Consider the following 27,270-nt stretch of genomic DNA (forward strand, 5'->3'; position numbering starts at 1 on the left):
AATCCCATCACCCTGGTGATTAGTAAGAAAGCAGTCAAATTGAACACAAAGAGTCAGGGCCCTAGAAGGAAAAGAGTGTATTCAATTGAGTAAATAATTTGAACCACAACTGCTTCTAAATGTCTACACTGATTTGCTGCAACAGTAGTTTAATCTTGGAAAAGTTGGCTGAGATTTTCTTAAATCCTTGCATCATAACCACCTTATGCATCCTATGTAAACCAGCTTGACAGAAAACCTAAAATGCTTCATTACCCTTCATGAGATTATTAAAACCAGTGAACTAATGGATTTTCAGAGATAGAAGCCATTGCAAGAGGCTCTAAATCAGCAGTGGGTGTTGAATCTGAATAAACTACCCTCTTACCAGGCTTTTAAAGTCCCAAAGAGAAACACAGGAAGCTCTGTTCTTGTGCTGGTTTAAATAATACACAGTCGTACGTCCATCTATTCCCTGGACACGTCACTCCCCAAAGGCCAGATTCTGCTGTCTGGCTGCAATAATAGAATCGTGCTGCAGCCACTTGGTGCACTGTTCTTGACTAGACTCTTCCAAAACCTTCCCTGCATGAGAGTTAAAATCAGAGGAGTCATTATGGACAATTAACTTTTATAGTTGGCACAGCAAGGACCCTGGAAATTTACAGATGAAGCTAAAATTTTGCCCTTTGTTCATTCCATTCTAATGAGGCTTTCCAGCTCATACACTCTCTCCTTGTTGCAGCCTGTAACTATTATTAAAACAAAGGAGTTTCACATGCTGCATTTGAGGAACAATAGTATTTAGGATTGCCTCGTGTTCAGATGCTCATTGACAAAATTGTCCATAATAAGGAAAGTTGAAGAATATTTCAGGTTTAGCTTTATTTATGTGGAATTAAACTGGTCCCTTCATACAGCCTTTTTTTAAATAGTGACTTAACAGACATCACATTTTTACAGTAGTCCTTATAGCTCTAAAGGTAGAGTGACCAGACATCCTGTTTTTAAAGGGACAGTTCTGTATTTAAGCCCTCCTGCAGGTGTCCTGACTTTTTATTAAGAACGGACAAATTGTCCCATATTTTCTGTCTCCCACACATAAGTACTGGCACGTCCTACTCTTGCTGGATCCCTGCTCATCAGCTGCCCTCCCACCAGTGACTGATGATTGGGGTGGGTGTGAAAGGCTGGTGGTGGGGTGAAGATGCAGTGTGTGGGGCCAGCCACTCCTCCTGCCAGTCTGTCAGCGAAGCCCCAGCTGCGTGTTGGCTCTTGGCCAGCAGGTCCCCACCCACTGTCCTGTTTCCGGCCGCACCAGCAGCGCAGTGCAAGCTGCAGTGGCTGGTGAGTGTGGACAGGCGCGAGGCAGCGACAAGTTACGTGTCGCCTCGGTTGCCCACTCAGGGCCGGCTCCAGCTTTTCTGCTGCCCCAAGCGGAAAAAAAATAAAAAGAGTGGCGGCACTTTGGCGGCAGCTCAATTGCGCCACTTCTTCTGCGGCAGTTAGGCGGTGGCTCCTCCCTCTCTTCCTCTTTGGCGGCAATTCGACGGCAGCTCAAAGAGGAAGAGAGGAAATGAGGGACCCGCTGCCGAATTCCCACCGAAGACCCAGACCTGCCGCCCTGATGCCGGACAGAGTGCCGTCCCTTTGAATTGGCCGCCCCAAGCACCTGCTTCCTACGCTAGTGCCTGGAGCCGGCCCTGTGCCCACTCATTGGCCCTTTACATGTTCCCCCTCTTGCTGTCCTCTTCCTGCTTTGTCCCTTCACCCCACCAACCCCACTGCTCCTCCATATTCTCTCCCCCCCCCCCCAACGGGGCGTGTGCCGCTCCCAGCACAGTGTGTAGAACCAGTCCCTGGTCAGCGCGCTAAGCTCACCAGCAGCCCGGCCAGCAGGCTCATTCCTTCTCCCACTGCCTCTGGCTAGGCCGGCATCCCAGGAAAGCCCAAGACACTCAAGACCGAAACCCCTCACAGTGCTGGCATAGTATCAGGGGGTAGCCGTGTTAGTCTGTATCTACAAAAACAACAAGGAGTCTGGTGGCACCTTAAAGACTAACAGATTTATTTGGGCATAAGCTTTTGTGGGGATGCCTCTCTGCCAGTCAGCTAAGCTCTGGAGTGGTGGTGGGGGGGGAGCGGGGAGAAGGGCAAAGCGATTTCCAGCCTGTTCATGCCCTGAACCTGCAGGCTCCACAGCAGCCCCCAGGACAGGGGCTTAGCACCCTCTTCACCTGCGCCTCCCCCCTTCCACCCTGCATCCTGCCCCCAGGGAGAGCGGGGCTGCTTCATCCCCTAGGCACCCTCCCCTGCTGAGCCCCCTCTCTGGCCGGGTTCGCTGAAGCCCCTGCAGTCAAGTTTCCTGGGCCCTGGTGCACAATACATTCTTAGGGCTTAACCCCTTCTTGTCCATGCTGTAGCTGGGGGACAGGCGGTGGCTGGTGGTGGTGACCAGCAGTAGCCTGGAGGTGTTAGCTGCCTTTCAACACAGCCAACAGGAAGGGACAAGCTGCTTCCAGCCACACAGGAGGGGAAGGGAAGATATGAGCTCTGCAAAGACACGGGTCAGGTCATCCCTTCCCCCTCCTCGTCCTCTGCAGCTGGAAGCAGCTCCCGTCCCTTTCCTCCCACACAGTGCCGAAAAGCTGCTGCTGGCCACATTCTGGTGTGACCCTTGACAGAAATTTGGAGATGGGAGCATGTGACCCCATGTGGCCCCCAATGTGTTGCCTCGGGAGGACACGGTACCAGATACCAGGAGAGGCGGGTCTGTCCCGGGGGCTCAGCCAGGCATGGAGGGCGGAGAGCACTGGGCAGGGAGGGTTGGGTTGGGTCGGTTGGTCACCCTCCCTCTGTGAGAGAGGTGTATGGGAGTGTGGGGGGGGGGTAGGGGAGTGTCACCCACCCTGTGTGAACCCTAAAGCCTTCAAGATAAGAAGGTAAATAAAAAGAATCCAACTATACAGTATTTCTTTTTAAGAGGTGCTCAGTCAACTTGATGTTAATTTGAACGTTTGTACAATTGATTGCGGTTGAACTCACTTGAATACTAGTAATTTTACCAGGTGTCCCATATTTGGTATAGGGAAATCTGGTCATTCTATCTAAAGGAGACCTACAAAGGGTTATTAAGAAACTGGTTTGTGCCCTTTTTTCACTCCTTTATAGTGCAGAAAGAGAACCTGATTTTGTTTAATGTGTTCTAAAAAATGTCCTGCTTGTTTTTTTCCCTTAGGAATATCAGGAACATTAAGTCTATTCTTCTCTGGTTTTGCTGGAGGATATGTGGGAGGTCTCAGGGATAGCATCCTAATGGAAGACAGGAGGTTGTCAAAGCCTTAACAAAAGTTCCCTTTATTCTGTGTGTTGGTCAATCTCTGAAGTCAAGTAAGTATTAGCAAAAACAGTTTTAAAATAAAACTAAAATTACACACATTTTAGGTAGCCTAACAAAAAATCCCATCACTGCCAAATTGCTCAACTTTCACTCTCTTGGGTCTTCTGATGTCACCATTTCACTAGTCTCCAGACCTAGATAGGACATGCATTCCTAATTTAAATCAGCCTTTCTTTATAAGCCGTAACAGAACAATAGCAAGGGACTAAGCCCATTCCTCCCCCACCCTCCCTTCGCAAGCCCCCTCTAAGGCTGGACTGTAGTCACTGCTATCATGGATTCTATGATTTGCCATTTAAAAACATCCTGTGATATATTTTGGGCTATTTGCATGTGAGTGCCTAGACGGGTGGGTCTGATGTACTCATTGAATAAATTTTTCTACAAGCTGGGTTGCATGGGAGGCTAATAGAGAAAAGAAACTCAGGGAAAACAGTGCAAGGACATAGAGGGCCAGAGCAGCAGACTCTCAATGAGAGCGTTAATTGCTCAGGGACTATTACATTGGAGAGGAAGGTTGAGTTCGTAAATGTAGCTTGGTTACTAGAAAACACACCAGTTCATTTCACAGCAGACAGGGAAACAATCACAGTTTAGCACCTGTTGGCAGTCTGGGCAGAGACACAGAGGAACTGGACTACCCTCTCACTACTAGATGTTGTTCCATCACCACAGGGTTGAGGTATGTCAGGAGGACAGTTTGTAGAACCTGCATTGCCTCTGCCCTTGCTCTCCCTATCCTGTGGATTGATGATTCAGTCTTCAGGAGAGTCGATCTCCCTCCTTTCACTGGCCAAAGTGGCCATCTGCCAATCCAGAAGGAAGAAACTCAACAGGAAAGTGGGGCTCATTTGACTGAGACCTATTTCCTTTCACTCTTTAGGTCACATATCCAGGCACAGTTCCTTTGGGTGAAGTCCACTTAGTCCCTAGACTCTTCTGCGAAGCAGTGAGTATTGTGTGGGTTTCTGTGCTCAGTGTCCCCTTCTGGTTCCCTGGTTTTAACAGTCTGACCTGCATTCCCATTCCTTTGTGTGGTCTTGGTCCCCCGTCATTAGTTTATTCCTGTTCTTTCGTAGCTTCCCCTTCTGCGATGGTGCTGCCCGTGGGGGCCAGCTGAGGTCACTCAACTAGGGTGAACTGCAAACAAAACGGGGCAGACAAACCCCCAAAAGCTGGTGGTTATTCCAATACTTAGATTTACCAAGCCAGCCAAAACAACTTCTATATTACCATACAGGTTACTCAGAAGTCTAAACAACGCAGTTCCCTCAAAGTACCCAGCCTCAGGCCTCCGTCCAGACATACACGTCAGATATGATGATGATTACTGAAAATCTTACTTCATCATACAAAAGAAAAGGTTCTTCCAATCCCAAAGGATCAGCCACATACCCAGGTCTAATTATAACTTAGATCTTACCCAAAATACACACTATAGCCAATTCTTATTAACTAAGCTAAAATTTATTAAAAAAGAAAAGAGAAAGAGTTGGTTAAAAGATCAATATACATACAGACTTGAATTCAATTCTTGAGGTCCAGATACATAGCAGAAGGTGAGCTTGTAGTTGCCAAAAGTCCTTTTAGAAATAGTCCTAGGTTATAGTCCAATGTCCATATTCAGGGTGGCTCCAGTCAATGACTCGGGATCTCAATCCTTGTGGCTTAAGGTTTCCCCCTCTTGAAATCCAAAGCAGATCTGAGATGCAGAAGGATTGTGTCCCAGGGGTCTTATACATTTCCAGCAGACTTTCCACCTGAGAAAATTATAGGCTTAATTCTCCTTCCAAACTTCCTGGCAATTAGCACAGGGTAATTTATCCATTAAACGGTTCAGATACAGGTTACCACAACCTTTAAAGAGACATATAGACAATAATACTATTTCCCTCAAGTGTCTTCCTAAATACTAATATTCCTTTTTTGATCTTTGAATCAAAACAATAGACAAGACTTGTTCGCTTACATCACAAGACCTGAGCAAACATCTACCCTTCTATCTCTAACAATGCAGACTTACATTTCAAAGCTCTATTCATTTACCTATCTTCCTAACCATTCTCTAAAGTTCACCCATGGGTCAGGCCAGTCTGTGAGTTAATTAACTCTTTCTGGCCCTGTCACCCTTCAATGAGATATTATATTATACTCATAACGTCACACCTTCCCTACTGTTTTTGTTGAGGGATGGCTTCTTCTGTTCCTTTGTCCACTGATTTCTTGGACTCATTCTCAGAGCAGTGGGCAGTTTCTGGGCTTCCCTGCTTAATGTCCCCCTCTGGATTCCTTGTTCTGACCCTGTGACCTGTATCTCCACATCTGTTTTTTCATTCTTTGTCCCCTGCAATCTGGGCTCTGTGGCCCCTCACATCTGAGGGGGTGGACCTTTCGTTCTTTCTGTGGACTCTGCCCACCAACCCACACTCCAGGTAGTCTGAACTCTTTCATGAGCATTAAATTCACAGGCAGGATTTAAAAAGAAAGAGAAAACATGATTTTTTTTTTAAGAACACTTTTCTCTTACACTCCTCTGAATTTGCTCTGAGAGAGCCACAGACCTGAGCCCTGCACAATCTGTCCTATGCATTGTGGAAAAGCATTATGCTCTGCTGAAGCATTGCACCCAATGGACTGATGGAGTCTGCTCAGGTATGTACACTCCTAGGTTCAAAATGGTTAAACTATTTGCCAAATGCTTCTGCTGCTATTATTGCCCCCAAACAAAAAAACAAGATATGATTTAGATTGCTTTGTCATAACCTCGTGTCTGCTCCAAGACACAGGACTTTGCTAGCTGACAAGTAAGGATAGTGATCACATGGTTAAAAACAAAGAGCAAATTGAAGGCCCCCTTGAAAACGTTGGAAACAGATGTTCAGAAGACTCAAACCTCTCTCCATTAATTTCAGAATTTAAATGCCCGTTAATTCCTCTTTTTATTGCACAGCGCCACACTGCAGCATGTTCAATGTCAGAGAGAACTATCCTGCAGGGACACTTGATTGATCAAACCTGAAGGTCATTTAAAAATGTGGGAACTTACAAAACAACAGGGGTGAAGGAGGGCGGTGCTTCAAGTGGCAAGTTTCAGTTGGGAACCATCATGTTGTATCGAACAGCTGCTGAAACTAGAAACAGTTAGATGTGGGGGATTGGCAGCGATGACTTCACACATGATCTGTAAAAAAAGAGGGGGAAGAAGGCAATACACACAAAGGGATTTAACACAGGAAGTTACCCAACTCCTGGCCAAATAACCGCTGGAAACTGGTGAACGTCTAGTTTCAAGGAGGGGCAGATGGGACTCGTGTTTTGGCATCTGGTGAAGAGGTTAAAGGGTATCCATTCTGCCATGTTTTCTCCTCTTCTTATTCTGCCTCTCTCCCTCCTGCTTCAGTCTACTTACCCCATCCACTCCCCTCCCTAACATTCACCTCTTTCCCTCTCCCTCACTCTCTTTCCCAGACATTAATTCTGTCACATTGCCTTTATCCTTTGTCTTCCAATCCTGTTGCCTGTCTCCTCTATCTACCACCATTCGGCACTCCCCTCTCCTACAGAGAAGGTAAGCAAAATCACAGATGCCTGCCCCAGTGACTATATCTGGAGAAGGGGTTCGCTGAGTTGCTTATAGCCTTGCCCCTTAACCTCTGCACAGTCTCTGACTCCTATGGATCTAACTCTAAATGTAGAGGAAGGCTGCCTCTGGAAGATTCACTGGGAGTTCTCACCGAAGACAGAAACATATGACCAGCCTAGTGGATGGTAGATCTTGGATGGACGGACACACACACACACACACACACACACACACACACACAGCACCAGGCTGCTCTCAATTTCACCAGTTCAGCTGGCCAATAGCTATTTCAGAAAGCCAGAATCAGCGGCAGAAGCAACTGCAATAAAGAACCTATAAGACCCAGTAAACGCAATGGTTCCCCAACCCTATGGCACAGAGGAAGTCATAAGAAGTGGTCCACTGTACTATACATACCACTGGCAGCTCTGCTGAGAATTATATTGTAGCCAGATTTACCATGCAAAGATTTAACTTGAAAATCATATTTCTAAGCAAATGGATGTCCATCTATATGTGGTCAGTAAGTGGCACAGACTAGTGGAAATGAAAATAAGGTAGGGCAAGCGCTTCTGCAGTAAACTCTCTCTGTTAGTTGACAGATGAGTGAACTCTCCACCCATGTTCTGTTAATGTCAAGAGCTTCACTTAATTAACAAAGATGACATGCCTATTTACCCAAACCTTTAACTGTGAATATATCGTGTAGGTCAAATATATATTTGAAGATAGCATGATCCCCGTTGCTTTTTTGGGGGGTGGGGGGTTGGTAATACTATTGATATAAGGCTTTTCTATTTAGCATCCCTACATACATCTTCTTAGACTTTTGTCTATGGTGGAAGCTTGTCAGTTTGATATCTATAAGACCAGAAGAAGCCATAATTGAGAATATGTCCAACTGGTGCAGTATTAATTATCTGTAACAAACGTGTCAAGTCAATATGCTGCTTGTACACATAAGATTAGCTTCAGTTAGTACATTAAAAGGTCAGCAGGAAGAAGACAGAAAATGAGAGATGTGAAAAATAACATCTCTGATGTGGGGGGATATGCTGTGGGTACTCGTGAGAGATTGTCTCCAGAGTATTCCAGTCCCTTTCCCTAAATTAGCTGCACTTTCCTTCCATACAGTTACTATTAATCATGATGCTGTCAGTATAAAGGCATAGGAATATGTTATGCTAGCCAATGACTTTCCAATTAATTCCAACTCTCCTGCCCAGAGAATACAAATCCTTTACCCACAGAAATATTATTTCTGGTGGTCATCTAAGAGCTGCTCCTTCAAAGAACAATAAGTGTTATTGAACTCTGCAATCATAACTGATATTACTACATGATAAAATTCAGGGTGGACAAGAACCTATTCAGAAATATGCAGTACTCCCTTAGGACTAACAAAGCACCTTAATAATTCAAGGGAGATATCCAAGGTACAGCTAACTTTGGTTAGGCATATTGATCATTTGATGCTGGTAATGAATTGAGGCACTATTTAGAGGTCTCTAAGGAATATGCTAATTGAGAAGGTATTGTTATGCTACTACAATGGGATGCATTAGTGACTATTAGACTTCTGTTTAATGGATAAAGACTAGGTGAAGGAGCTACCTCCAACCCATGCAAAGAAAGCAGTTAAGGCTAGAATTTTTTTTAATTTTCCCATATGGACAATATGGGCAAAAAGCCACTAAAGAGTGGGTGGTCCTTTCGATGATGGTGTTCTATTTTGCTGAGTACATCACTAGTATTGATGCTGTTCCGAATTATGTGTGCATCAAGGAAAGAATATAAACCAGTTTGAGCTGCAAAGTCTAGTTACAATGGCGTCAACTAAACAATAAGATTTCAGCCTTATCTGTAAATAATCTAGGCTTTTGCAGGTTTACTTTAAACCTCAGACCTGCAACACTTTAGAGAATGTAGAAACCTACCTCCGAGAATACAGATTTGCAGATACATGCGTTAGTCTGTATTTTTAACTGAAAAAGCTGTTACAGCTCTAGATGTATTTTGTAAATCCATAATTGAGCTGATTTTACACTATATACATTATTTACATATGTGAGGAACATCTATACTAAAGATAATGAAAACCATTCATATGCTGATTAAACACTTTAAATGTTACTAAAATAAGTAGAGATTTGTAAGGCCCTAACTCAGTATTGTGGACTGACAGTGTAAAATAGTACTAAATCATGCCAGCTTTGAATTATGGACACAAGCTATTCAAGAACAGCAAACTATTTCCTTCCAGTCTTTCATTTTATGGATTCTACTCCTTCTCTCCCCCAAGATGTATAACATATGTAAATAGGAGTTAAAGACAAAGACATTAAATAAGTTTCACCACACACTGAATCTTAAACCTTTGAAAATAGGGGTTTATAAGGTAAATATCGACACACTGCTATGTCCTGAGCCCTTACAATTAAAAACAGTAAGAAAAACCAGAACAGCCTGGTCACTCCAAGCATCAAACTGTATCAGCTATGATGTTCATCCCATTTACTAATATGAACAGATTTCTGATTTTTTTTTTTTAGGCTAAATGCATGAATGACATTAGCGTTGGCTTCAGTTGCTACTTTCCTCCACATTGTAGCCTGCTTGCTACAGATAAGTGTGACAAGTTGCATTTATGCTGCAACAGAAGGGACTGATGAAAAAAGTATTACATCTAAATACGGATTTTAATATTGCTTTCTTTCTAAAGGAGATGGCAGAAGACCTTCAGGAAAGGCCATAATAATTCACATATATAGAGACATTGAATCTTATCAAGTTATTAATGAAATTATTAGTCTTTTTAATTCTAAATGACTAAAATAGCCTCTTAGTTGGATGGCTAACTTTAATATCTTATTGATTAAGATTTTGCCTAAGGGAACTTGCATTCTATACTAACAATCCAGTCCAACGAGGAACCCATTTAACACTCTTATTAGCTCTATACAAAGATTAATTAAGCAATAATTTCTTCAAAATGGCTCCTCATCAGTGGTTAATAACAGATTTGTTAGTTAACTTCCTAAAGCAAGATCCACAGTGGTGAATGTTCTAGCAAGCTGGTTAATTGTTTTAATGATTTTTGCAGCTTTTATTGCTGATTTAAATTGTACTTCACAATTTGTAACAGGAGTAATGTTCATAAATAATTATCCACAAGATGCTGTTATGGCAGCACAGATGGGAAAAGTCAGTCATTTAACGAGAGGGGTTCTGGAATTCATTTAGAATGAAGGCCACAATTTACAGCAAGTAGTTCTTTTTAATGCATTTTCAAATGTATCTAAGATTTCTTGGTTTAACATTTTGATTTAAAATGTTTTTATTGTTGCTATCTAATAACATTTCATCATTTCCTTTTAACCTACACTCCAGAAAACATAAATGTCTCCACTACCAAGCAAACAAAAGCCACAGCAGAAGTGAAGGCTGGGGCAGGTGAGAAACATCTAAGACCTATAAATAGGCCTGGCTATCAAATATAAAGACTCAAAGATACATTAAAACTTACTATTGTAAAGTCTGGTAGAGCCCTTGCTAGATGCTGATGACTAGCATGCGACTGATTTCAACACTTACCTGTGCCTTGGAAAGATTTGCAGTGAAAAAAAGAAAAATACAGCCCCCTATTAAGAGTTATGCTGACTTCTCATAGGTTCTTTCACGAGATACTGCCAGAAGCAGACAATTTCAACTACACAGTGAAGACTGTAGATAAAGGACTTCTCTTGCACCTGCAGAGCTTGCATTGTTATAATCTGCTTAAAACAAACAAATAAATCTATCTAGTGCAGTAGTTCTCAAACTTTTGTGCTGGTGACCCCTTTCACATAGCAAGCCTCTGAGTGCGACCCCCCCTTATAAATTAAAAACACTTTTTTATATACACCTCTACCCCGATATAACGCTGTCCTCGGAAGCCAAAAAATCTTACCGCATTATAGGTGAAACCGCGTTATAGCGAACTTGCTTTGATCCGCCGGAGTGCGCAGCCCCGCCCCCCTGGAGCGCTGCTTTACCGCATTCATGTTATATCAGGTCACGTTATATTGGGGTAGAGATATATTTAACACCATTATAAATGCTGGAAGCAAAGCAGGGTTTGGGGTGGAGGCTGAAAGCTCATGACCCCCCATGTAATAACCTCACGACCCCCTGTTTGAGAACCCCTGATCAAGTGTAAGCCAGGGTCTGAATGAGCTCTCCTCTGCCATCTGTTGATGAACTGGGGGTGAAAGACCTCAGGAACAGACTGTATTTGCATAGACACACCTACTTGCCTCAGTGATCAGCAGACAGACCTACCTTGCCAAAGAGATCGATTTTGGTGTTTTTGGGTTAAGATCCACTTTAGTCTTGGATGCAGGAGCAGTGAAATTTAATTATCCTTATTGTTAGCATAACAGACAGCAGAACTGTACTTAATATGCCCTAATTGAGGGAGTTACCTTACACTGAACCCCACTCACTAAGCAGGGGATAGTGATGCTAACTTCAAGTGAAAATCAGAGCGGGTGTGTGGTGTTCCTGAGGATATTCAGGTTGTGTGGCATCTCACCAACACCTGCCTTTAGCAAGAGGAAACCTTGTTTTTGGCTCCTCTAGATCAGCTCCCTGAAACTATGAGGCTTTAGCAGCACAAGCAATACCATCCAGGCCTTGCTGGCTCTGTGTGGGTAGTGATAGGCACACAGTGACCTTCAAGTTCTCTGAGCATTTCCCCTTTCCAATGAACACTCAACAGAATTACCAGGTCTGCTGTTCTCAAAGGAACACCACACACCAGCTTGTAAGATTCAGCTCAGGACCAGCACTTGCTTACCACCACAGCATTAGATATATTTATAGCGAAAACAAGAATATGTTTATTATCAAAGAATAGAGATTCAAGTGTAAGAACACTGGAAAGAAGAGGTTACACTCACCTTGTGCAGCAACTGGAGTTCTTTGAGATATGTGTCCCTATGGTTGTTCCACTTCAGGTATGCTCACACACCATGCAACTTTAATCAGAGGTACTTGGTAGTAGTCCCTGTTTGAGCAGAGCGTGCACCCGATGTATCCCTCTGTCCCTCTCAGAGGCTATATAGGGCTGCATGGGCAAACTGCCCTCAGTTCCTTCTCCATCACAAAGTCTCCAGAGGTAACTCCAAAGCAGAAGGGAAGGAGTGCAGCTGGTGAAGCACCCATATGGACACACATCTTGAAGAACTCCAGTTACTGCACAAGGTGAGTAACCTCTCCTTTTTAAAGTAGGGTCCCTATGGGTGCTCCACTTCAGATGACTAACGAGCAGTACCCCCACTGGGGGGAGGGGAGCCTTTGGAACCAAGTTCAAGACTCAAGACAAGATAATATTTCCAATCTAGAAGACTGGGCCACTGCAGAATGCTTGGAAAAGGTATGTATCGAGGTCCAAGTGGCAGCCTTACAAATGTCCAGACTAGGAATCCTCTTGAGTAATGCCATACATATATATATAGAGAGAGAGAGAGAGAGAGAGAGTGTGCTCATGGAATGTGCCAATATCCTAGGAGGCAGCTATATGCCACAAATATTCTGGTGATTTTCTAAATGACTTAGTTCTATTCAAATGAAAGGCTAATGCCCTCCTAACATCCAAGTGTGCAAAACAGCCTCCTCTCTGGACTCATGCAGCTTTGGGGGAAAAAAACACAAGATGGATAACTTGGATGACACCTTGGATAAAAATTGTGTGTGTGGACATAACAAAACTTTGTCCTTGAAAAATACTGTAAATGGAGGGCACACCACCACTAAAGACTCTTTCTCCAACCCTTTGGGCAGCGGTAATAGCCACCAGCAAGGCCATCTTCAGAGATAAATTAATGAGAGAAGTAGCTGACATTGGCTCAAAAGGAGGATCCATAAATCCTAAATTCAAATCCCAAATCGGAGTGGGTTCCTTAACTGGAGGGGAAAGGTTCTCCAACCTTACAGTTGTGGGATGAGCAAAAACTGAGAATCTCTCAACCAGGGAATGAAAGGCTATTATAGCCACCAAGTGGTCCCGGATAGAACTCAGAGATAGTTCTGTCTTTTTGGTCTCTAGGAGGTAATCTAGAAGTATTGAGAGGAAAGAGTGAGCAGATGGAAAATGCCTCTGGATACATGGAAGGCTGAACCTTTTCCATCTGTGATGGTAAATATAGCTTGTGGAATCTTTCCTACAGTTCAATAACCCCTGTTGTACCTCCTCAGAAGAAGTAGGCTCTATTCCCACAAACCATTGAGGAGCCAAACTTTGAGACGAAGAATCTTCAGATTGGGGTGAAGAGTCCTACTAGCGTCCTGAGACAGAACATGAGGCCTGGGTGGAAGGCCAATTACCTGACAAGTGGGTGCGTGAAACATATTGGTCTGGCCGCGTTGGAACTATTAATATGATCTTGCTTGATACTGATTACCACTTTCAGAATCCAGGGTGTTGGTGGAAATGCGTATAGAAGGCCTCTTGTCCACTGAACAAGGAAGGCATTTCCCAATGAGAAAGGACCTAACACCCCCCACCCCCACAAAAGTGTTTACATTTCCTGTTGTTAACCATGAAAAAGAGATCTATTTCTGGAATCCATAAGCTAGAAAGATTTGATTGAGAATCCAGGAATCTAATTCCCAGCATAGTTGTGGGAAAAGTGTCATCTGAGGTCATTCACTATCCTGTTTTGTTCCCTGGGAGGTAAACTGCTGAGATTAGGATGTAATTGGGTATGCACCAGTTCCAGAGCTTTATCACTTCAGCACAAAGGGAAGGAGATCTGACCCCTCCATATCGATTGATATAAAACATGCAAGACTATGTTGTCTGTCAAGATCTTTATGGACCTGTCTGTGATTAAAGGCAGGAAGTGGATACAAGCATTCCTGTCTGCCCTCAGCTGGAGGAGGTTGATATGTAGTCATGCCTCTTAGGCAGACCATTTGATCTGAGTGGTGGAGGTTCCTAAATGTGCTGTCCCCTCCCCCTCCCTCTGCCCCCCAGCTCATCAGGGTTGCATCTGTTGTTATGGTGATGGAAGGAGGAAGTTGAACAAATGAAGCCCCCATGCAGATATTATCTGGATCTTTCCACCAATTGAGAGAATTTCATGCTTGACAAGGGATCAACACCAGCTTGTTCAGGCAGTGTTTGTTTGGAGTATATAAACAGTCCTGAGCCAGCTCAAAACATCAAAAGCAGAGCCTGGCATGTTGTGTCACAAAGGTGCAAGCTGCCATATGTCTGAGTAGTTAAAGACAAATTCTTATTGATGTCTGTGGGCTGATTTGAATTTTTGAAATGAGATTTGTTAACATCAAGAATCTGTCAGAGGGAAGATAAATCCGAGCTGATATTGCATCTAAGGATGCTACTATGAACTCTAGTCTTTGTACCAGCCTCAAAGTGGATTTCTCGATGTTGAGCTGCAAACCTAGCTCACAGAACAGGGATCTTATCTTTATGGCAGCGAAAACCTCATTATAAGATTGGCCCTTGAGTAGCAAGTTCATCCCCAAGTGCCAAAGGTAAGCTGCGACCACTGCCAATATGTTCAAGAACACTCTTGGGGCAAAAGAAAGGCCAAAAGGAATTACATGATACTGGAAGTAATCCTGACCTATCAAAAACTTCAGGAATTGTTTGTGAGATGGATGAATTGCAATATGAAAATAGGCATTGTGAAGATTGAGGGCTGAAAACCAGTCCCGCGGTTGTAATGATGATAACTGAGAGAGTCACCATCCTGAATTTTTCTGATTTCACAAAGTTGTTTAGGAGTATTACAGCCAAGATCACTCTCCATCCCCCATTCTTCTTTGTGACCAAAAAATAGTTGGAGTAAAAGCCCCTCCCCTTCTGTGCTGAATGGAGTCGACTTCCTGTTTTAAAAGGTACTTGTGAGAAGGGTTCCTGAAGCGAGATGAGGAACAGCTCCTATGTGCAGAATGGAGTCGACTTCCTGTTTTAAAAGGTACTTGTGAGAGGTGTTCCTGAAGCGAGACGAGGAACAGAGGTAGACAGAGGAGAAGGAGGTAAAATTGATGCAGTACCCCAGTCTTATAACCTCCAGCACCCATTTGGCTGCCATAATTTGCTCCCATCAGGCTTGAAAGTGGGAGAGACTGTCTCCAAAGGAAGGGAGGTGGGTAGAATGGTATAGATGCAGCTTAGTTTCATGGAGTTGTTCTGGGCCCTCGACCAGCCTATTAGAACTGTCATTTAGATGATAATGGATGCTCAATAGTGGACACAGAGGAAGTATATGGTCTCCTGCTCTGGAACCTTGATTTCTTCTGGGGTGGTTCATAAGGTCTCTGAAACTTTGAGAATGGAGAGTGGTGGGATCTTTGTCCTGTTTGGGATCTGCTAAAGTTTCATTTGCTTGTAGGTGTGTACATCCTAAGGGATCTCAAGATGGCTCTGAAATCCTTAAGGATATGCAAGGACTCATCAGTGGATTGAGTGAACAATATGAGACCATTGGAAGGAAGTCCTCAACTGTGTTTGGAACCTCCCTTGGGAATCCAGAAAGCTGGAGCCAGGACACCTTCCACATGACCACTGTCGTAGATATGGATCGATCAGCAGTGTTGGTCACATCCAGCAAGGCCTGTAGTGATGTTCTAGCTAACAGTTTGCCCTCGTTGTTAATAGCCTGAAACTGTTCACGCTGTTCAGCTGGCAGCTGCTCAATAAAGGTGGTGAACTTGGCATAATTTTAGTGGTTGTACTTTGCCATGGGAACTTGATAGTTCACAATCTTGAACTGAAGAGCTGGGAAGGAGTAGGTCTTTCTGCAGAAATAGATCTAGATGTTTTTGTTCCTGGTGTTGTCAGCCATGACCATTCACTGCCTCCACAATCAGGGAGTTTGGTACTGGATGCGTAAACAAAAATTCAGAATCCTTAGCTAGGACTTAATATTTTCTTTTGGCCCTTTTATGCATTGTTGGTATCATCACAGGGGGCTACCAGAGGGATCTGGCAGGATTCAACAGAGGCTCATTGAAAGGCAGGGCAACCCTGGTGAAGTGAGTCCATTGAAGGATATCCAAGAGCTTATGCTGCAGCTTTCTGATTGATTCCAAGGTGATCTGTAAGGAATCTGTGATGCATTTTATTAGCTCCTGGAAGTGTTTGAAGTCATCAACTGGGGGAGGTATAACCGCCTCATCTGGGAAGATGAAGAAATATTCATTTGCAGAGTAGCCTCTTTATCTGCCCTGGCTTCCTACTCCTCAAGAGACTCTTGTAGGTAGCTGAGGAGGGATGTGAATGGAGAAGGAGTTCTCCCTCTGTAGTCCCTGTGAAAGAGACTAGAGGTATGGGAAAATTGTTGCTGATATGCAGCCTAAGGATCCTAGTATGAACACTGGAGAGGTGGCATCCACTGGTGCTCGAACCAGGTTGGGTAAGTATGGGCTTGTCTCTGATGTAACTCCCCCTTCTTCTCAAAAGTGTCAGGAAGGAATTCCTTTAACTGATGAATAGGGGAATCTGGGACTGAAATATGTGAGTCAGAGGAGAATTCAAAAGGGGGAGCCCCTCCATTCTGAAGGTGTTAGAGAGTTGACTATTATTGGGGAAAGGTCCCACCTCAGTGATCAAGCTTGTCTTATCATTCAATACCCATTAACAAGGGGACTCTGGTTCCTTTGACACAAGCAAGTGCCTGGAGTATCTGAACTCCTGCAGTATCGGGTGGGGTTTGAGCAACAGGGCTCCAGTCCCCTGTCAGTGGTGTGGGCAGATGCAGTCCCATCAAGTCTTTTCTGGCAGAAGTAGCCAGGACCAACAAGGATGTCTTGGGAGGTGCCAAGACCATTTGAGAAGTGTGGTGTCTTCCTGGTACTGAAGTCATCTAGTGGTCAACTTGGATACAGACTGTACTTAAGGAGACCGTAGGTGCTGCTCTCATAGGGTACCTCTACACTGGAATAAAAGATCCACGGCATGGCTGTGGCTGGTCCAGGTCAACTGTCTCAGGCCAACAGGGCTCAGGCTGTGGGGCTAAAAATTGCTATGTAGATGTTTGAGCTCAGGCTGGAGCTTGAGCTCTGGGGCCCTCTCACCTTGCATGGTCCCAGAGCTCAGACTACAGCCAGAGCCCGAATGTTTACATAGCAATTTTACAGCCCCCTCAGCCCAACCCCCATGTGTGAACTGTGTGGTGCTCTCTCGATGCTGCGGGAAGCAGCTCAGATCGAGATAGATCATCACCTGCTGATGTACAGCACCTCAGATTAAAGATGAGGTAGACCACGGGCTGCCATGAGGAATACCTTGGACCACATTCCAGAATGCGTTACTGCAGAGGGGTCAAATAGCAGGAGTCTAATTCTTTCCAAAGACTGCTCTATTTTAGTTTTATTATTAAAATCCACAATCACAAAACATCTCTAATCACATCAAGTACAGCGTGTCATGCTTGGGAATGCTCCAGAATCCATTTGCTGCTGCTGTAGGATTACAGAAATTCAATAATTCAGATTAGTAGAAATCCAGTACAGATGTTTTGCCTGCTGTCCATTTAGTTTGCTGGTCACACCAGACACACACGTCCCCTTCAGAAATCTGAACCTCTTGTCAAAGAAAAATACATTTCAGTGGTAATCAGGGCCCAATAACAAGGCAAAAGATGATGCTGGTGCTGTTAACTTGTTACACTTGCTCCTCTTTTGACACTCAAATAAATACGCCACTGACTAGCTGCTCTAAATATTGTCAGAAATATTTGTGTTGCTGTAAAGACAAACAAAACAAAAGATAGTCTTTTTCATTGTTCTTAAAGGCTAAAGTGCTGAAAACCAATTTCTGCAGTTTCAAAGCAAGCACAGAAGGAAAACATCTTTCCAGGTATTAGATTTATCAGTTTGGGAGTATGTTGATTTAGTCATGTTATTCTCTTCACAGTTCACACTTCTTTCTACAAGTGAAAATGAGAGTTGAATCACCCATATGTAAACATGATTATTCCTCTGCATCCAGAAGTGTGTGGCTGATCTAAGGCTAGAACTGATGTATACCCCCTGCCAAATGAAAAAAAAAAATCAGACTATGAAATTCCTTGTCCAGCTGCCTGATTCACTAACTAACCAGTACATTTTATTACAGGCTTCAGCAATTTAATGTGAAATGGGCTCATTTTATGCTACCATGGTATATGAGCAATGTGAAATTGCTTTTTTTGCTTTTCCTAAAAAGGTACTCAAGTGTCACCCTAACTTGAATGCTTCCTTATGAACAAACACAGCAGCAATGTAGTATTTCCTTTGATGACATTTGCATATACACTGAGAGGCTATTGCTCCAGTTCTCCCACTGAAACACTCATGTACCCACATAAAAATGCACAAAGGATGTAACAATTTTGCCTTTCACTTGTTTGAGATGACTCTAAGACCAGTGCTAATATCAGTATATTTTAGTCTTCAGGTGATCTAACAAGATCTCACACTTCCACCTGGATCACAGGAGACAGTAATTTATATTAAGATGTCCTCCGATAGCTTTCCAATTTTTAGCATGTTTAATTATTAATGCAGTGTTAACTAGAAGTATGCAGAGTGAACTAAATCAATAAAATACACGTTTATGAATCATTCTGCTAAGGACTCACTCGTTCTAGAATGTACTGTACAGACTCTCAAATTTGTGTGCCAAAAAAGGGGGAATGGGTTAGAGTACAGCAATTAAAAAATGAAAGGGATGAATATTTCTCAAATTTATTATTCTATAATTTCCAGTTTGCTTCTGAGTTCAGATTTTGACAGTAAGTGACTGTTTAGACAAAATTTGCAAGGGAAGGTACCACTGCCTAGCAGCAGGGAACAGAGGACATGCTGCTCCGTATGGACACAATAATATGCAACATTCGCTGAAAAAAATATTTCCTTTTATCAGTTGAATTTGCCACTTCTCCATTTCATTGAATGTCTCCTTGTGCTATGAGACGGGAAGAACAAAAGCTCCCCGTCCACTTTCTCCGTACCATTATTTCATATATTTTATCATGTACTCTCATTCATCTCCTTGCCAAGGTAAACAAACCCAATCATTTTAATCTCGTTTTATATGAGTTTTTCCATGTCCCTAATCATTTTTGTCCCCTTCTCTGAACGTTTTCTAGTTCTGCAATATTCTTTTGAGATAGGATGACTACTACACAGAGTATTCTTGATGAGGCTGCACTATTGATTATATATGATGACATTTTCCATATTATTCTCTGTCCCATTTCCTATGCATTCTAACCTCTTTTGGCTTTTTTGACTGCAGCTGTACATTGAACACAGGTGTTCATTGAACTATCTGCAATTACACTCAGCTCCCTTTCCTGGATTGTTAATTTAGAACCCTGAAAGACGTGCAAATAGTTCAGTGTGCATTAAATTGCATTTGTCAACATTGGATTTCATTTGCCATCATGTTATCCATTCACTTTAGTTTGGTCTCTGAAATTCCTCACAATTCTCTCTGGTTTTAACTAATCTAAATAAATGTATAATTTGCAACTTTTGCTACCTCACTATTTACCCCTCTCTCACCACCACCCCTCCATGTCATTATTAAACACGGGACCTAAAACGGAATCTTAAAGCACCCCCACTTTTAACCTTCTGCCATGAAGAAAACGGATCATTTATCCTCTGCGTCCCATCTTCTAGCCAGCTTTTGATCCACAATACTTTGCCTCTTGACTGTTTAGTTTCTTTAATAGCCTCATGAGGGACCACATCGCAGGTCTTTTGAAAGCCTAAACAAACTAAGTCAACTTTCTTTTGCAGAAACCATGGTTAGACCTATCATATTTAACTTTCAGGTGTTTTACTCTATTTTTAATGATCATTTCAACAAATTTGCCCAGTACAGATGTAAGACTTACTTGTCTAATTATCCAGATGATGCCAGAGTCTTTTTTCACTACAGGTACAACATTTGCTACCCAACACTCCTCTCGTACACTAGCTATTTCTAATGAGAGATCGATTGTTTTTGCCAACAGCTCAGCCACTTCACAACTCCTTCAGAATTCTTGTATTTATGACATCTAGGTCTAGGGATGCCTTGCTTTTTACATCATCAATTTGTTCTAGCCCATCTTCTGACAGATAGTCTTTGATATTACCTCACCTTTGGGTTTGTCTACACTACTACTAAAGTTGATGCAACTTACGTCACTCAGGGGTGTGAAAAAACATCTCCCTAAGCAATGTAAGTTACATTGACAAAGCAGTGTCTCTACCATGCTCTGTTGAGGGAGATGCTCTCCCACCTACATAGCTTCCACCTTTCATTGAGGTGGAGTACTTATGTCAACAGGAGAGCGCCCTCCAGTCAACATAGCGCATCTTCACCAGACGCGCCACATCGGCACAGCTGCGCCAATGTAACTCAGCAGTGAAGACAAGCCCTTTGTTGCCAGAAAAGAGCAGGACAGGGGTCGGTATCTCCACAAACATCCTCTGTTGTGAAGACTGATGCAAGAAATTATTTAAGTTTCTCAGAACCTTAATTGCTCCTTTTATCCCCTCGGAAACCAACACACCAACTTTTCGGTGGTGGGGGGGAGAGAGGAGTGAGCTGCCTGCTCCTGATCTTTTTGTTTATATACCTTTAGCTATTTGTTCTCTGAATTCCATCTTAACCCTTCTAACATCTTGCCTGCTATAATGTGTCCTCCTAGTGTCAAATTTCCAAATTTTGAAGGATTTCTGTTTGGCTTGAATAATCTCTTGAATGTTTCCCTTTAGACAGATCGGTTTACTCCTTGCCTCTCTGGTTCCCTTGTTGCTCAGCAGTCCTTATACCTTCTGAGATTGTCTTCTTAAGTAGCATCCTTTCCATATCTATGGATTTGATTGCCGCCTCAAAAACCTGCAGCCCATCACACTGTCAAATATTGTGTTACTGTTTCTTTGTGCTCTCCTTGTCTGTTTCATCTTTTACTAGATTCTAAGCTCCTTAGGACAGGGACCATCTTTCTGAACTGTTTGTACCACACCTAGTCCTGACCAATATTTGTGTCCCCCCTTCCAGGAGAGGTTACTTACCTTACAGTAACTGGACTTCTTTGAGATGCCTGTGTCCACACAGCTCCGTACTGTAAAAATGTATGCTCCCCCTGGGCACAAACCCAGAATCTTTTAGCCACCAATGTCCATTGCGGCCTCACGTGTCCCCCCCCTTCCCTAGGGTATAAAAGGTAAAGCAGCCCCACCCACCACAGATAGCCAGGTAAAAGACTGGGTCAATGGGAAAGGAGGTTGACTGTGGCACCTGTGTGCACAAAGTCATCGCAACGAACTCCAGCTACTGTAAGGTGTATTCCCTCTCTTTCTTCTTCGAGCATTTGTCCACATCCATTCCATGGTAGGCTATTAACTAGTAGTTGCCTCTCAAGGTGGTGTGTGATAAGAGTCCTATCTAAAGAAGGATGGTCCTTCAAATCCCAGAGATACACACACCCTTCCACCATGCTACAAATGTTGCCTGAGCAGTGTGCCCTAAAGGTAGTTTGTTCAATACGTAAGAGAATTTTTCACTTGACCAGAGCTCAAAGAGCCGGGAGTATGAAACTCACTTTGAGAGCCTGTGAGAGGAAGTAATCCATCCTTTGGATTTACTAAAAGGAGCTATGAAAAGCCTGGCAGATTCCAGAATGGCTTTGTTCCAGAAAGGTAAAAGGACATACACCTCTATCCCGATATAACACGAATTCGGACACAACGCGGTAAAGCAGCGCTCCGGGGGGGGGGGGCTGCGCGCTCCAGCGGATCAAAGCAAGTTCGATATAACGCGGTTTCACCTATAACGCAGTAAGATTTTTTAGCTCCCAAGGACGGCATTATATCGGGGTAGAGGTGTACCTCTAAGAATACCAAGCATATGAAGCTTAGTCTCTCCAGAAGAGTCATTAGGTTTTGGGGAAAAATACAGGTAACTCTGAACTAGATTCAAACGAAAATACAAAACAATTTTCGATAAAAATGTCATATGCAACCTAAGAGTAACTCTTATGAAATACAGTGTATGGGAAGAGCTGCCACCAAAGCCTGTGCCTCACTCATTCTGTGAGCGGAAGTGATAGCCACGAAACATTTTGTAGTTATAGAGGAATGATACAACAAACATGACAAAATAGGTTCAAAAGGAAGGTCTATTGAGGGCATCAGTGCCACAATCAAATCCCAGGTCGCAAAAAGTCTTTATCTGGTGGAAATAAATAAGGCAACCCTTTTAGAAATTTGGAAACAAACTGAATGCCCTTCAACTTGCAGATGTTTTCCAAAGATAGCAGTCGAATGCACCATAACAGAACTAAATGTCAGTTTTGAATGTCTTAGAAACAATAAATAGCCCAGAGAAACTGAGACAGATCCTGCAAGTTGAATATCTCTGAATGGACCACAAGAAATGCTTCCATTTAGTACTATGTCAGTCTGGTACAGGCCTGTCTGCTTTGAACTCGCACCAAACATCTAACAAGAGAAACAAGGCAGCTAATCTCTATGCGGTCAGATGTAGATTTCAGGTCTGGATGTAGCACTATACCCTGGTCCTCTGAAATGATGTCCAGAAAGACTGGAAACGGAAAAGGTGGGAAGACTGAAGGGTGCATCGGGTCAGAGAACCAAACCTGATGTGCCCAGGCTGGAGCGATCATTACCACCTGGGCCTTGTCCTGATGTACGTTCCTGATAACTCTGGAAATTAACAATAGGAGGGAAAGCATATAGCAGCGCCTCTTTCCACTGAATCAGAATTACATCTGTCAGAGAGCCTTGACTCACTCCTCCTCCGGAGCAAACTACAGGACACTTCTTGTTCACATTGGCAGCAAATAGGCCTATGGAAGAGGACTCCTAATTCCGGAGTACTTGATCTAGAACAATTCTTCATTTCCCACTCAGGTTATGGAGCCCCTTCCCTGCTCCAATGATCTGCCAAATTGTTCTGGACCCTGAGAGATGAATGACTATTATGTTGTTTTGATAAAGAATGCACCATTCCTACAAAAGAATCACTTCCTGGCATAATGGGATCTTGCAGACCCTTGCCAGTTTACATGGTAAATCACCATTGCATGGTCTGTTATGAGCAGTGGTGCAGCATGGACAGAAAAGACTTACAGGCTAGCCAAAGTGCTCTGAGCTCTAATACATTTATGTGTAATCGAGACTTTGCCAGAAACCAAAGGCCCTGAATCCAGAGGTCATCTAAATGATTTCCCCAACCCTACTTGGGCGAGTCTGTGGCCATCCTTGAGGGAGGTGGCAAGTGAATAGAACACTGCTGAATTTGAAGGTGGTCCATCCACCTACACAGCAATGGTAGCACCCTTAGAGGAACTTCTACCTGTAAATCAATGCTTTCTGGTTGAATGATAAAGTCATCTGAGTCACCTCTAAAGAGGATGGAGGGGCAGTCCTGAATGCCAAGTCATGTAAGTGCAGGCTATCAGGTGACCCAACAAGCTAAGGCAGACTTTCACCAAGTTTCTTGGTTGGGAGCAGAGGTTTGAAGCAATGAGTCATCATGCAAAACATCTTCTGAGGAAGGTACTCTCCTGCCAAAATAGAGTCCAAGTTTACCCCTATAAACTATTGATTGAGATGAGTGGATTTTCTTGATTAATCTTGAACCCAATGAATGAATGAAAGACTGCCATATGAATGTCTGATGACTTGCTAATAAGTGCGTCCTAAATCTATCAGTCATCAAGACATGGGTATACATGAAGGTCTTGTTCCTCAGGTGAGCTGCTACCACTGAAAGGCATTTGGAAGACACCCTTGGGACTGATGAAAGGACAAAAGTAGAACTATTAAGCACAAAACGTAGAAAGTTCCAGTGAACTGTTTGGACTGCCACATTCAAGCAAGCAAGCTGAGAGCTGTGAACCAGGCCATGGGATCTAGTGAATGAATTGACAAAAAAGGTTAACAGCTGAAACTTTAAAACACATGAATGTCAAGATGTCTGAGGTCCAATGTGACATTCCAATCCCCCTTTTATTTATTTATTTTGATTGAGGAAGTACTGTACTAGGAAAGGAACTGTTTGCTGCAAGATGCTGGAGGCACTGTCTCAGTCACACCCCACCAATGAAAAAACTCTCGCTCCCTGTAACATTTCATGGGAAATGTCTCCAAAGAAGGACAAGGTAGAGGGGTGCTTAGTTGAACTGAAAATCCTTCCTGGAAAACTTTGAACACCCACTGGTTAGTAGTAAGTGCTGCCTACACAGCCACAAAAAAGAAAGGCAATTCCCAAAGGGATGGAGGAAGGGGTATAGATCTCCACAAGCTTGTCCACAACTCAACTGTGGCATCAATCCTGTGGCCTTTGGCCTGATGAAGAGTGAATAGTGCCTGCAGCAGAGGGCTTCTTTTCTTTTGGAAATTAGGTCTCTTATGCAGATCAGGAGCCCTCTGATGGTACTGGTCCAAGGGCATAGGAAGTATCTGTTTTGAGAGGGATGAGGGGGTATAGACTGCATCTTCTTCTGGTATGGAGCATAAAGGTCAAGGGATCAAAGGTTTTCCTCTCAAGCCCTTCAAAGAAGGAAGTGCTTTGTCAGTCAGAGTTGAAACAATTATGGCTCTCAAAAGGCAGGTTCTTGGTCAAGATCTGGAGAAGTTCCCCCTAAGGGGTTTGAATATTTCTGTTCACATCCAGTCCCTTCCTCTGACAAGTGCAACCACAATGTTCTGCACATAGTTATTGCAGTAGCCATAGTCTTGGCTGCAGTGTCAGAGGCAGGGACTGGTATTAAAAGAAATATTTGAACCCCTTATGGGGAACTTGGAATTTATTATCTGCTTTTTTAAAGCTACATGGCACATGGGTTTGTCACATATCTTTAGCAGGCTCAAGAATACCCTAATTGATTGGCCTGGCCAAGCACGCCTTGGGAAACTGGATGTAAAATGCCAAATAATGTAGGAGACCTTACTTTAATGACTTTGAGAAGTTTCTTTAACATCTCTGCCCTTCTTTTAAGCAGGTCCTGAAAGGCCTTGAAATTATCTATTGCCAAAGCAGCAGATGGGAGTTACCACTTCATCTGGGGATGAAGATGATATAGCCAAGGGAAAGGGTTGAGTCTCATATTCCGCCACAAGATCTTCCTTTACAGAATGAGACTCTTGCTTAGATTCTTGGACGAGCCCTTGGTTAGATGGTTCCTTAGGAGATGAGCTATTCCTAGACTTGGATCTAGATGAAGGAGGAGCTGGAAAACGTTGAGGATTCCACACTGATCAGTAAGGCCAAGACTGCATCCCAAACAGGAAGGGCATATAACACAGAGGTGGAAACCAGGGTGAGTAACAAAAAGTTATAATAATGCCTATTTTTTATATAGCAGTTTTCATCAGATCTCCAAGCACTTCACAATCTTTTTACTATATTTATCCTCAACACCTCTATGAGGTTGGGAAGTATCCTCATTTTACAAGTGGGGTGCTGAGCCACACAGAGGATGAGTTGCTCAAGGTCACAAAGGAAGTCCCTGGCAAAGCAGGGAATTGAACCTAGATCATCTGCATCCTGGGCCAGTCCCCTAACTACTAGATCATTCTTCAACTCAAGAATGTTTGAGACTGCTCAGAGGCCTGGGATATAGGACAAAAGGGGATCCCTTAGGTTTCTTACAGGAAACAGCCTAGGAAAATATGGGATTTCTACTATCATGAGATAATGAAGATGTAAATGAGCAGAACATCTTTGAAGATTATGCAGATCTCTGAAGCGCTTCCATAAAAAGGGGAGACTAAGACCTGAATCTGAGAAATATATCAGTCCCACAGGTGATGGCTGGATAGAGATTTTCATAATCTACCTTGAAGCCTGGGCGCCCCTTCCTGGGTGAGTGCCCTCTCTCTCTCAGTGCCAATGAATATTCAAGTATTTACACAAAAAGGAACAGCTCCAACAGGGGGGAGAGAGAGAGAGAGAAGCTAGACCCCAAAATAATCCTAGTGGTTAGGGCACTCACTTGCACTATGGGAGGCCTAAGTTCAAATCTCTGCTCTGACCCAGAGTGGGGACTTGAACCGAGCTCTTTCACATTCCAGGTGAATGTGCTAACCACAGGGCTAGAGGGTGTACCAGGAGGTATGCTATGGCTCTCAAACTCCAGTCAATGGAGACCTTCCTAGTTGGCTCTAGAATATTTTTTTTGAAGTAATCAGTGGGCGAATGAGTTGTTGAAAAAGAAGTTGGTAGCCTTGCAGCAATCTGTATTATAGCAGGAAAGATTTAGACAACCAGTTATGAGGATTCTATAAATGCCCAAAAGAAAAATTTCTGAATGGAAAGGACCAGAAGAGTAACCAAATGGAACTAATTTTATCACATTCCTATCTCATTGGTTGTTGCTCACACTCAGGGTATGTCTACACTACGAAATTAGTTCGAATTTATAGAAGCCGGTTTTATTGAAATCGGTTGTATACAGCCGATTGTGTATGTCCACACAATAAAATGCTCTAGGTGCTCTAGTCAGCAGACCGCGTCCACAGTACGAGGCTAGCGTCGACTTCCGGAGCATTGCACTATGGGTAGCTATCCCACAGCTATCCCACAGTTCCCGCAGTCTCCGCCGCCCCTTGGAATTCTGGGTTGAGATCCCAATGCCCGGATGATGCAAAACAGTGTCGCGGGTGGTTCTGGGTACATGTCGTCAGGCCCCTCCCTCCCCCGTCACAGCAACGGCAGACAATAGATTCGCGCCTTTTTATCTGGGTTACCTGGGTTACCTGTGCAGACAACATGGAGCCCGCTCAGCACAGCTGAGCTCACCGTCACCATATGTCCTCTTGGTGCCGGCAGACGTGGGACTGCATTGCTACACAGCAGCAGCTGCTAACTGCCTTTTGGCGGTAGACGGTGCAGTAGACTGGTAGCCTTCATCGGCGATCTGGGTGCTGGCAGCCGTGGGGCTTGCCTTTTGGCAGTAAATGGTGTATTATGACTGTTAGCCGGCCTATTACAAGTCGGGTCATCGCACGTTAGCAGAGTCTTCCCTGAGCAGCAGCTTGTGCAATAGGCCTGAAGACCATCGTCATACACCGCCCCGTATTTGCTGCCAATCACCCAGAAAGATGCCGAGGGCTATCAGTCACGCTGCACCGTCGTCTTAAGATGTAAAAAAATAGATTTTCTCTGTATTCATTTGCTTCCCCCTCCCTCCGTCAAATCAACGGCCTGCTAAACCCAGGGTTTTCAGTTTAATCTTTGGGGGGGACCAGTCTGTGACAGTTGTTTGTGTCTCTCCCTGATGCA

At 43.6% G+C, this 27,270-nt stretch overlaps 1 long non-coding RNA gene across 1 annotated transcript; it reads right to left on the reverse strand.

The window, feature by feature from the left end:
• Nucleotides 1-1,484: 1,484 nt before the first annotated feature.
• LOC135983189 (uncharacterized) lies at nucleotides 1,485-26,367 on the reverse strand. The gene is made up of 3 exons (XR_010600742.1): nucleotides 6,426-26,367; nucleotides 4,897-5,139; nucleotides 1,485-4,519 (listed from the first exon to the last, which is right to left on the reverse strand). It is a non-coding gene; the product is annotated as an uncharacterized LOC135983189 (long non-coding RNA).
• Between the last annotated feature and the right edge of the window lie 903 nt (nucleotides 26,368-27,270).

This window comes from Chrysemys picta, chromosome 1 (assembly GCF_011386835.1).
Source record: "Chrysemys picta bellii isolate R12L10 chromosome 1, ASM1138683v2, whole genome shotgun sequence".
Lineage (NCBI taxonomy): Eukaryota > Metazoa > Chordata > Testudines > Emydidae > Chrysemys > Chrysemys picta.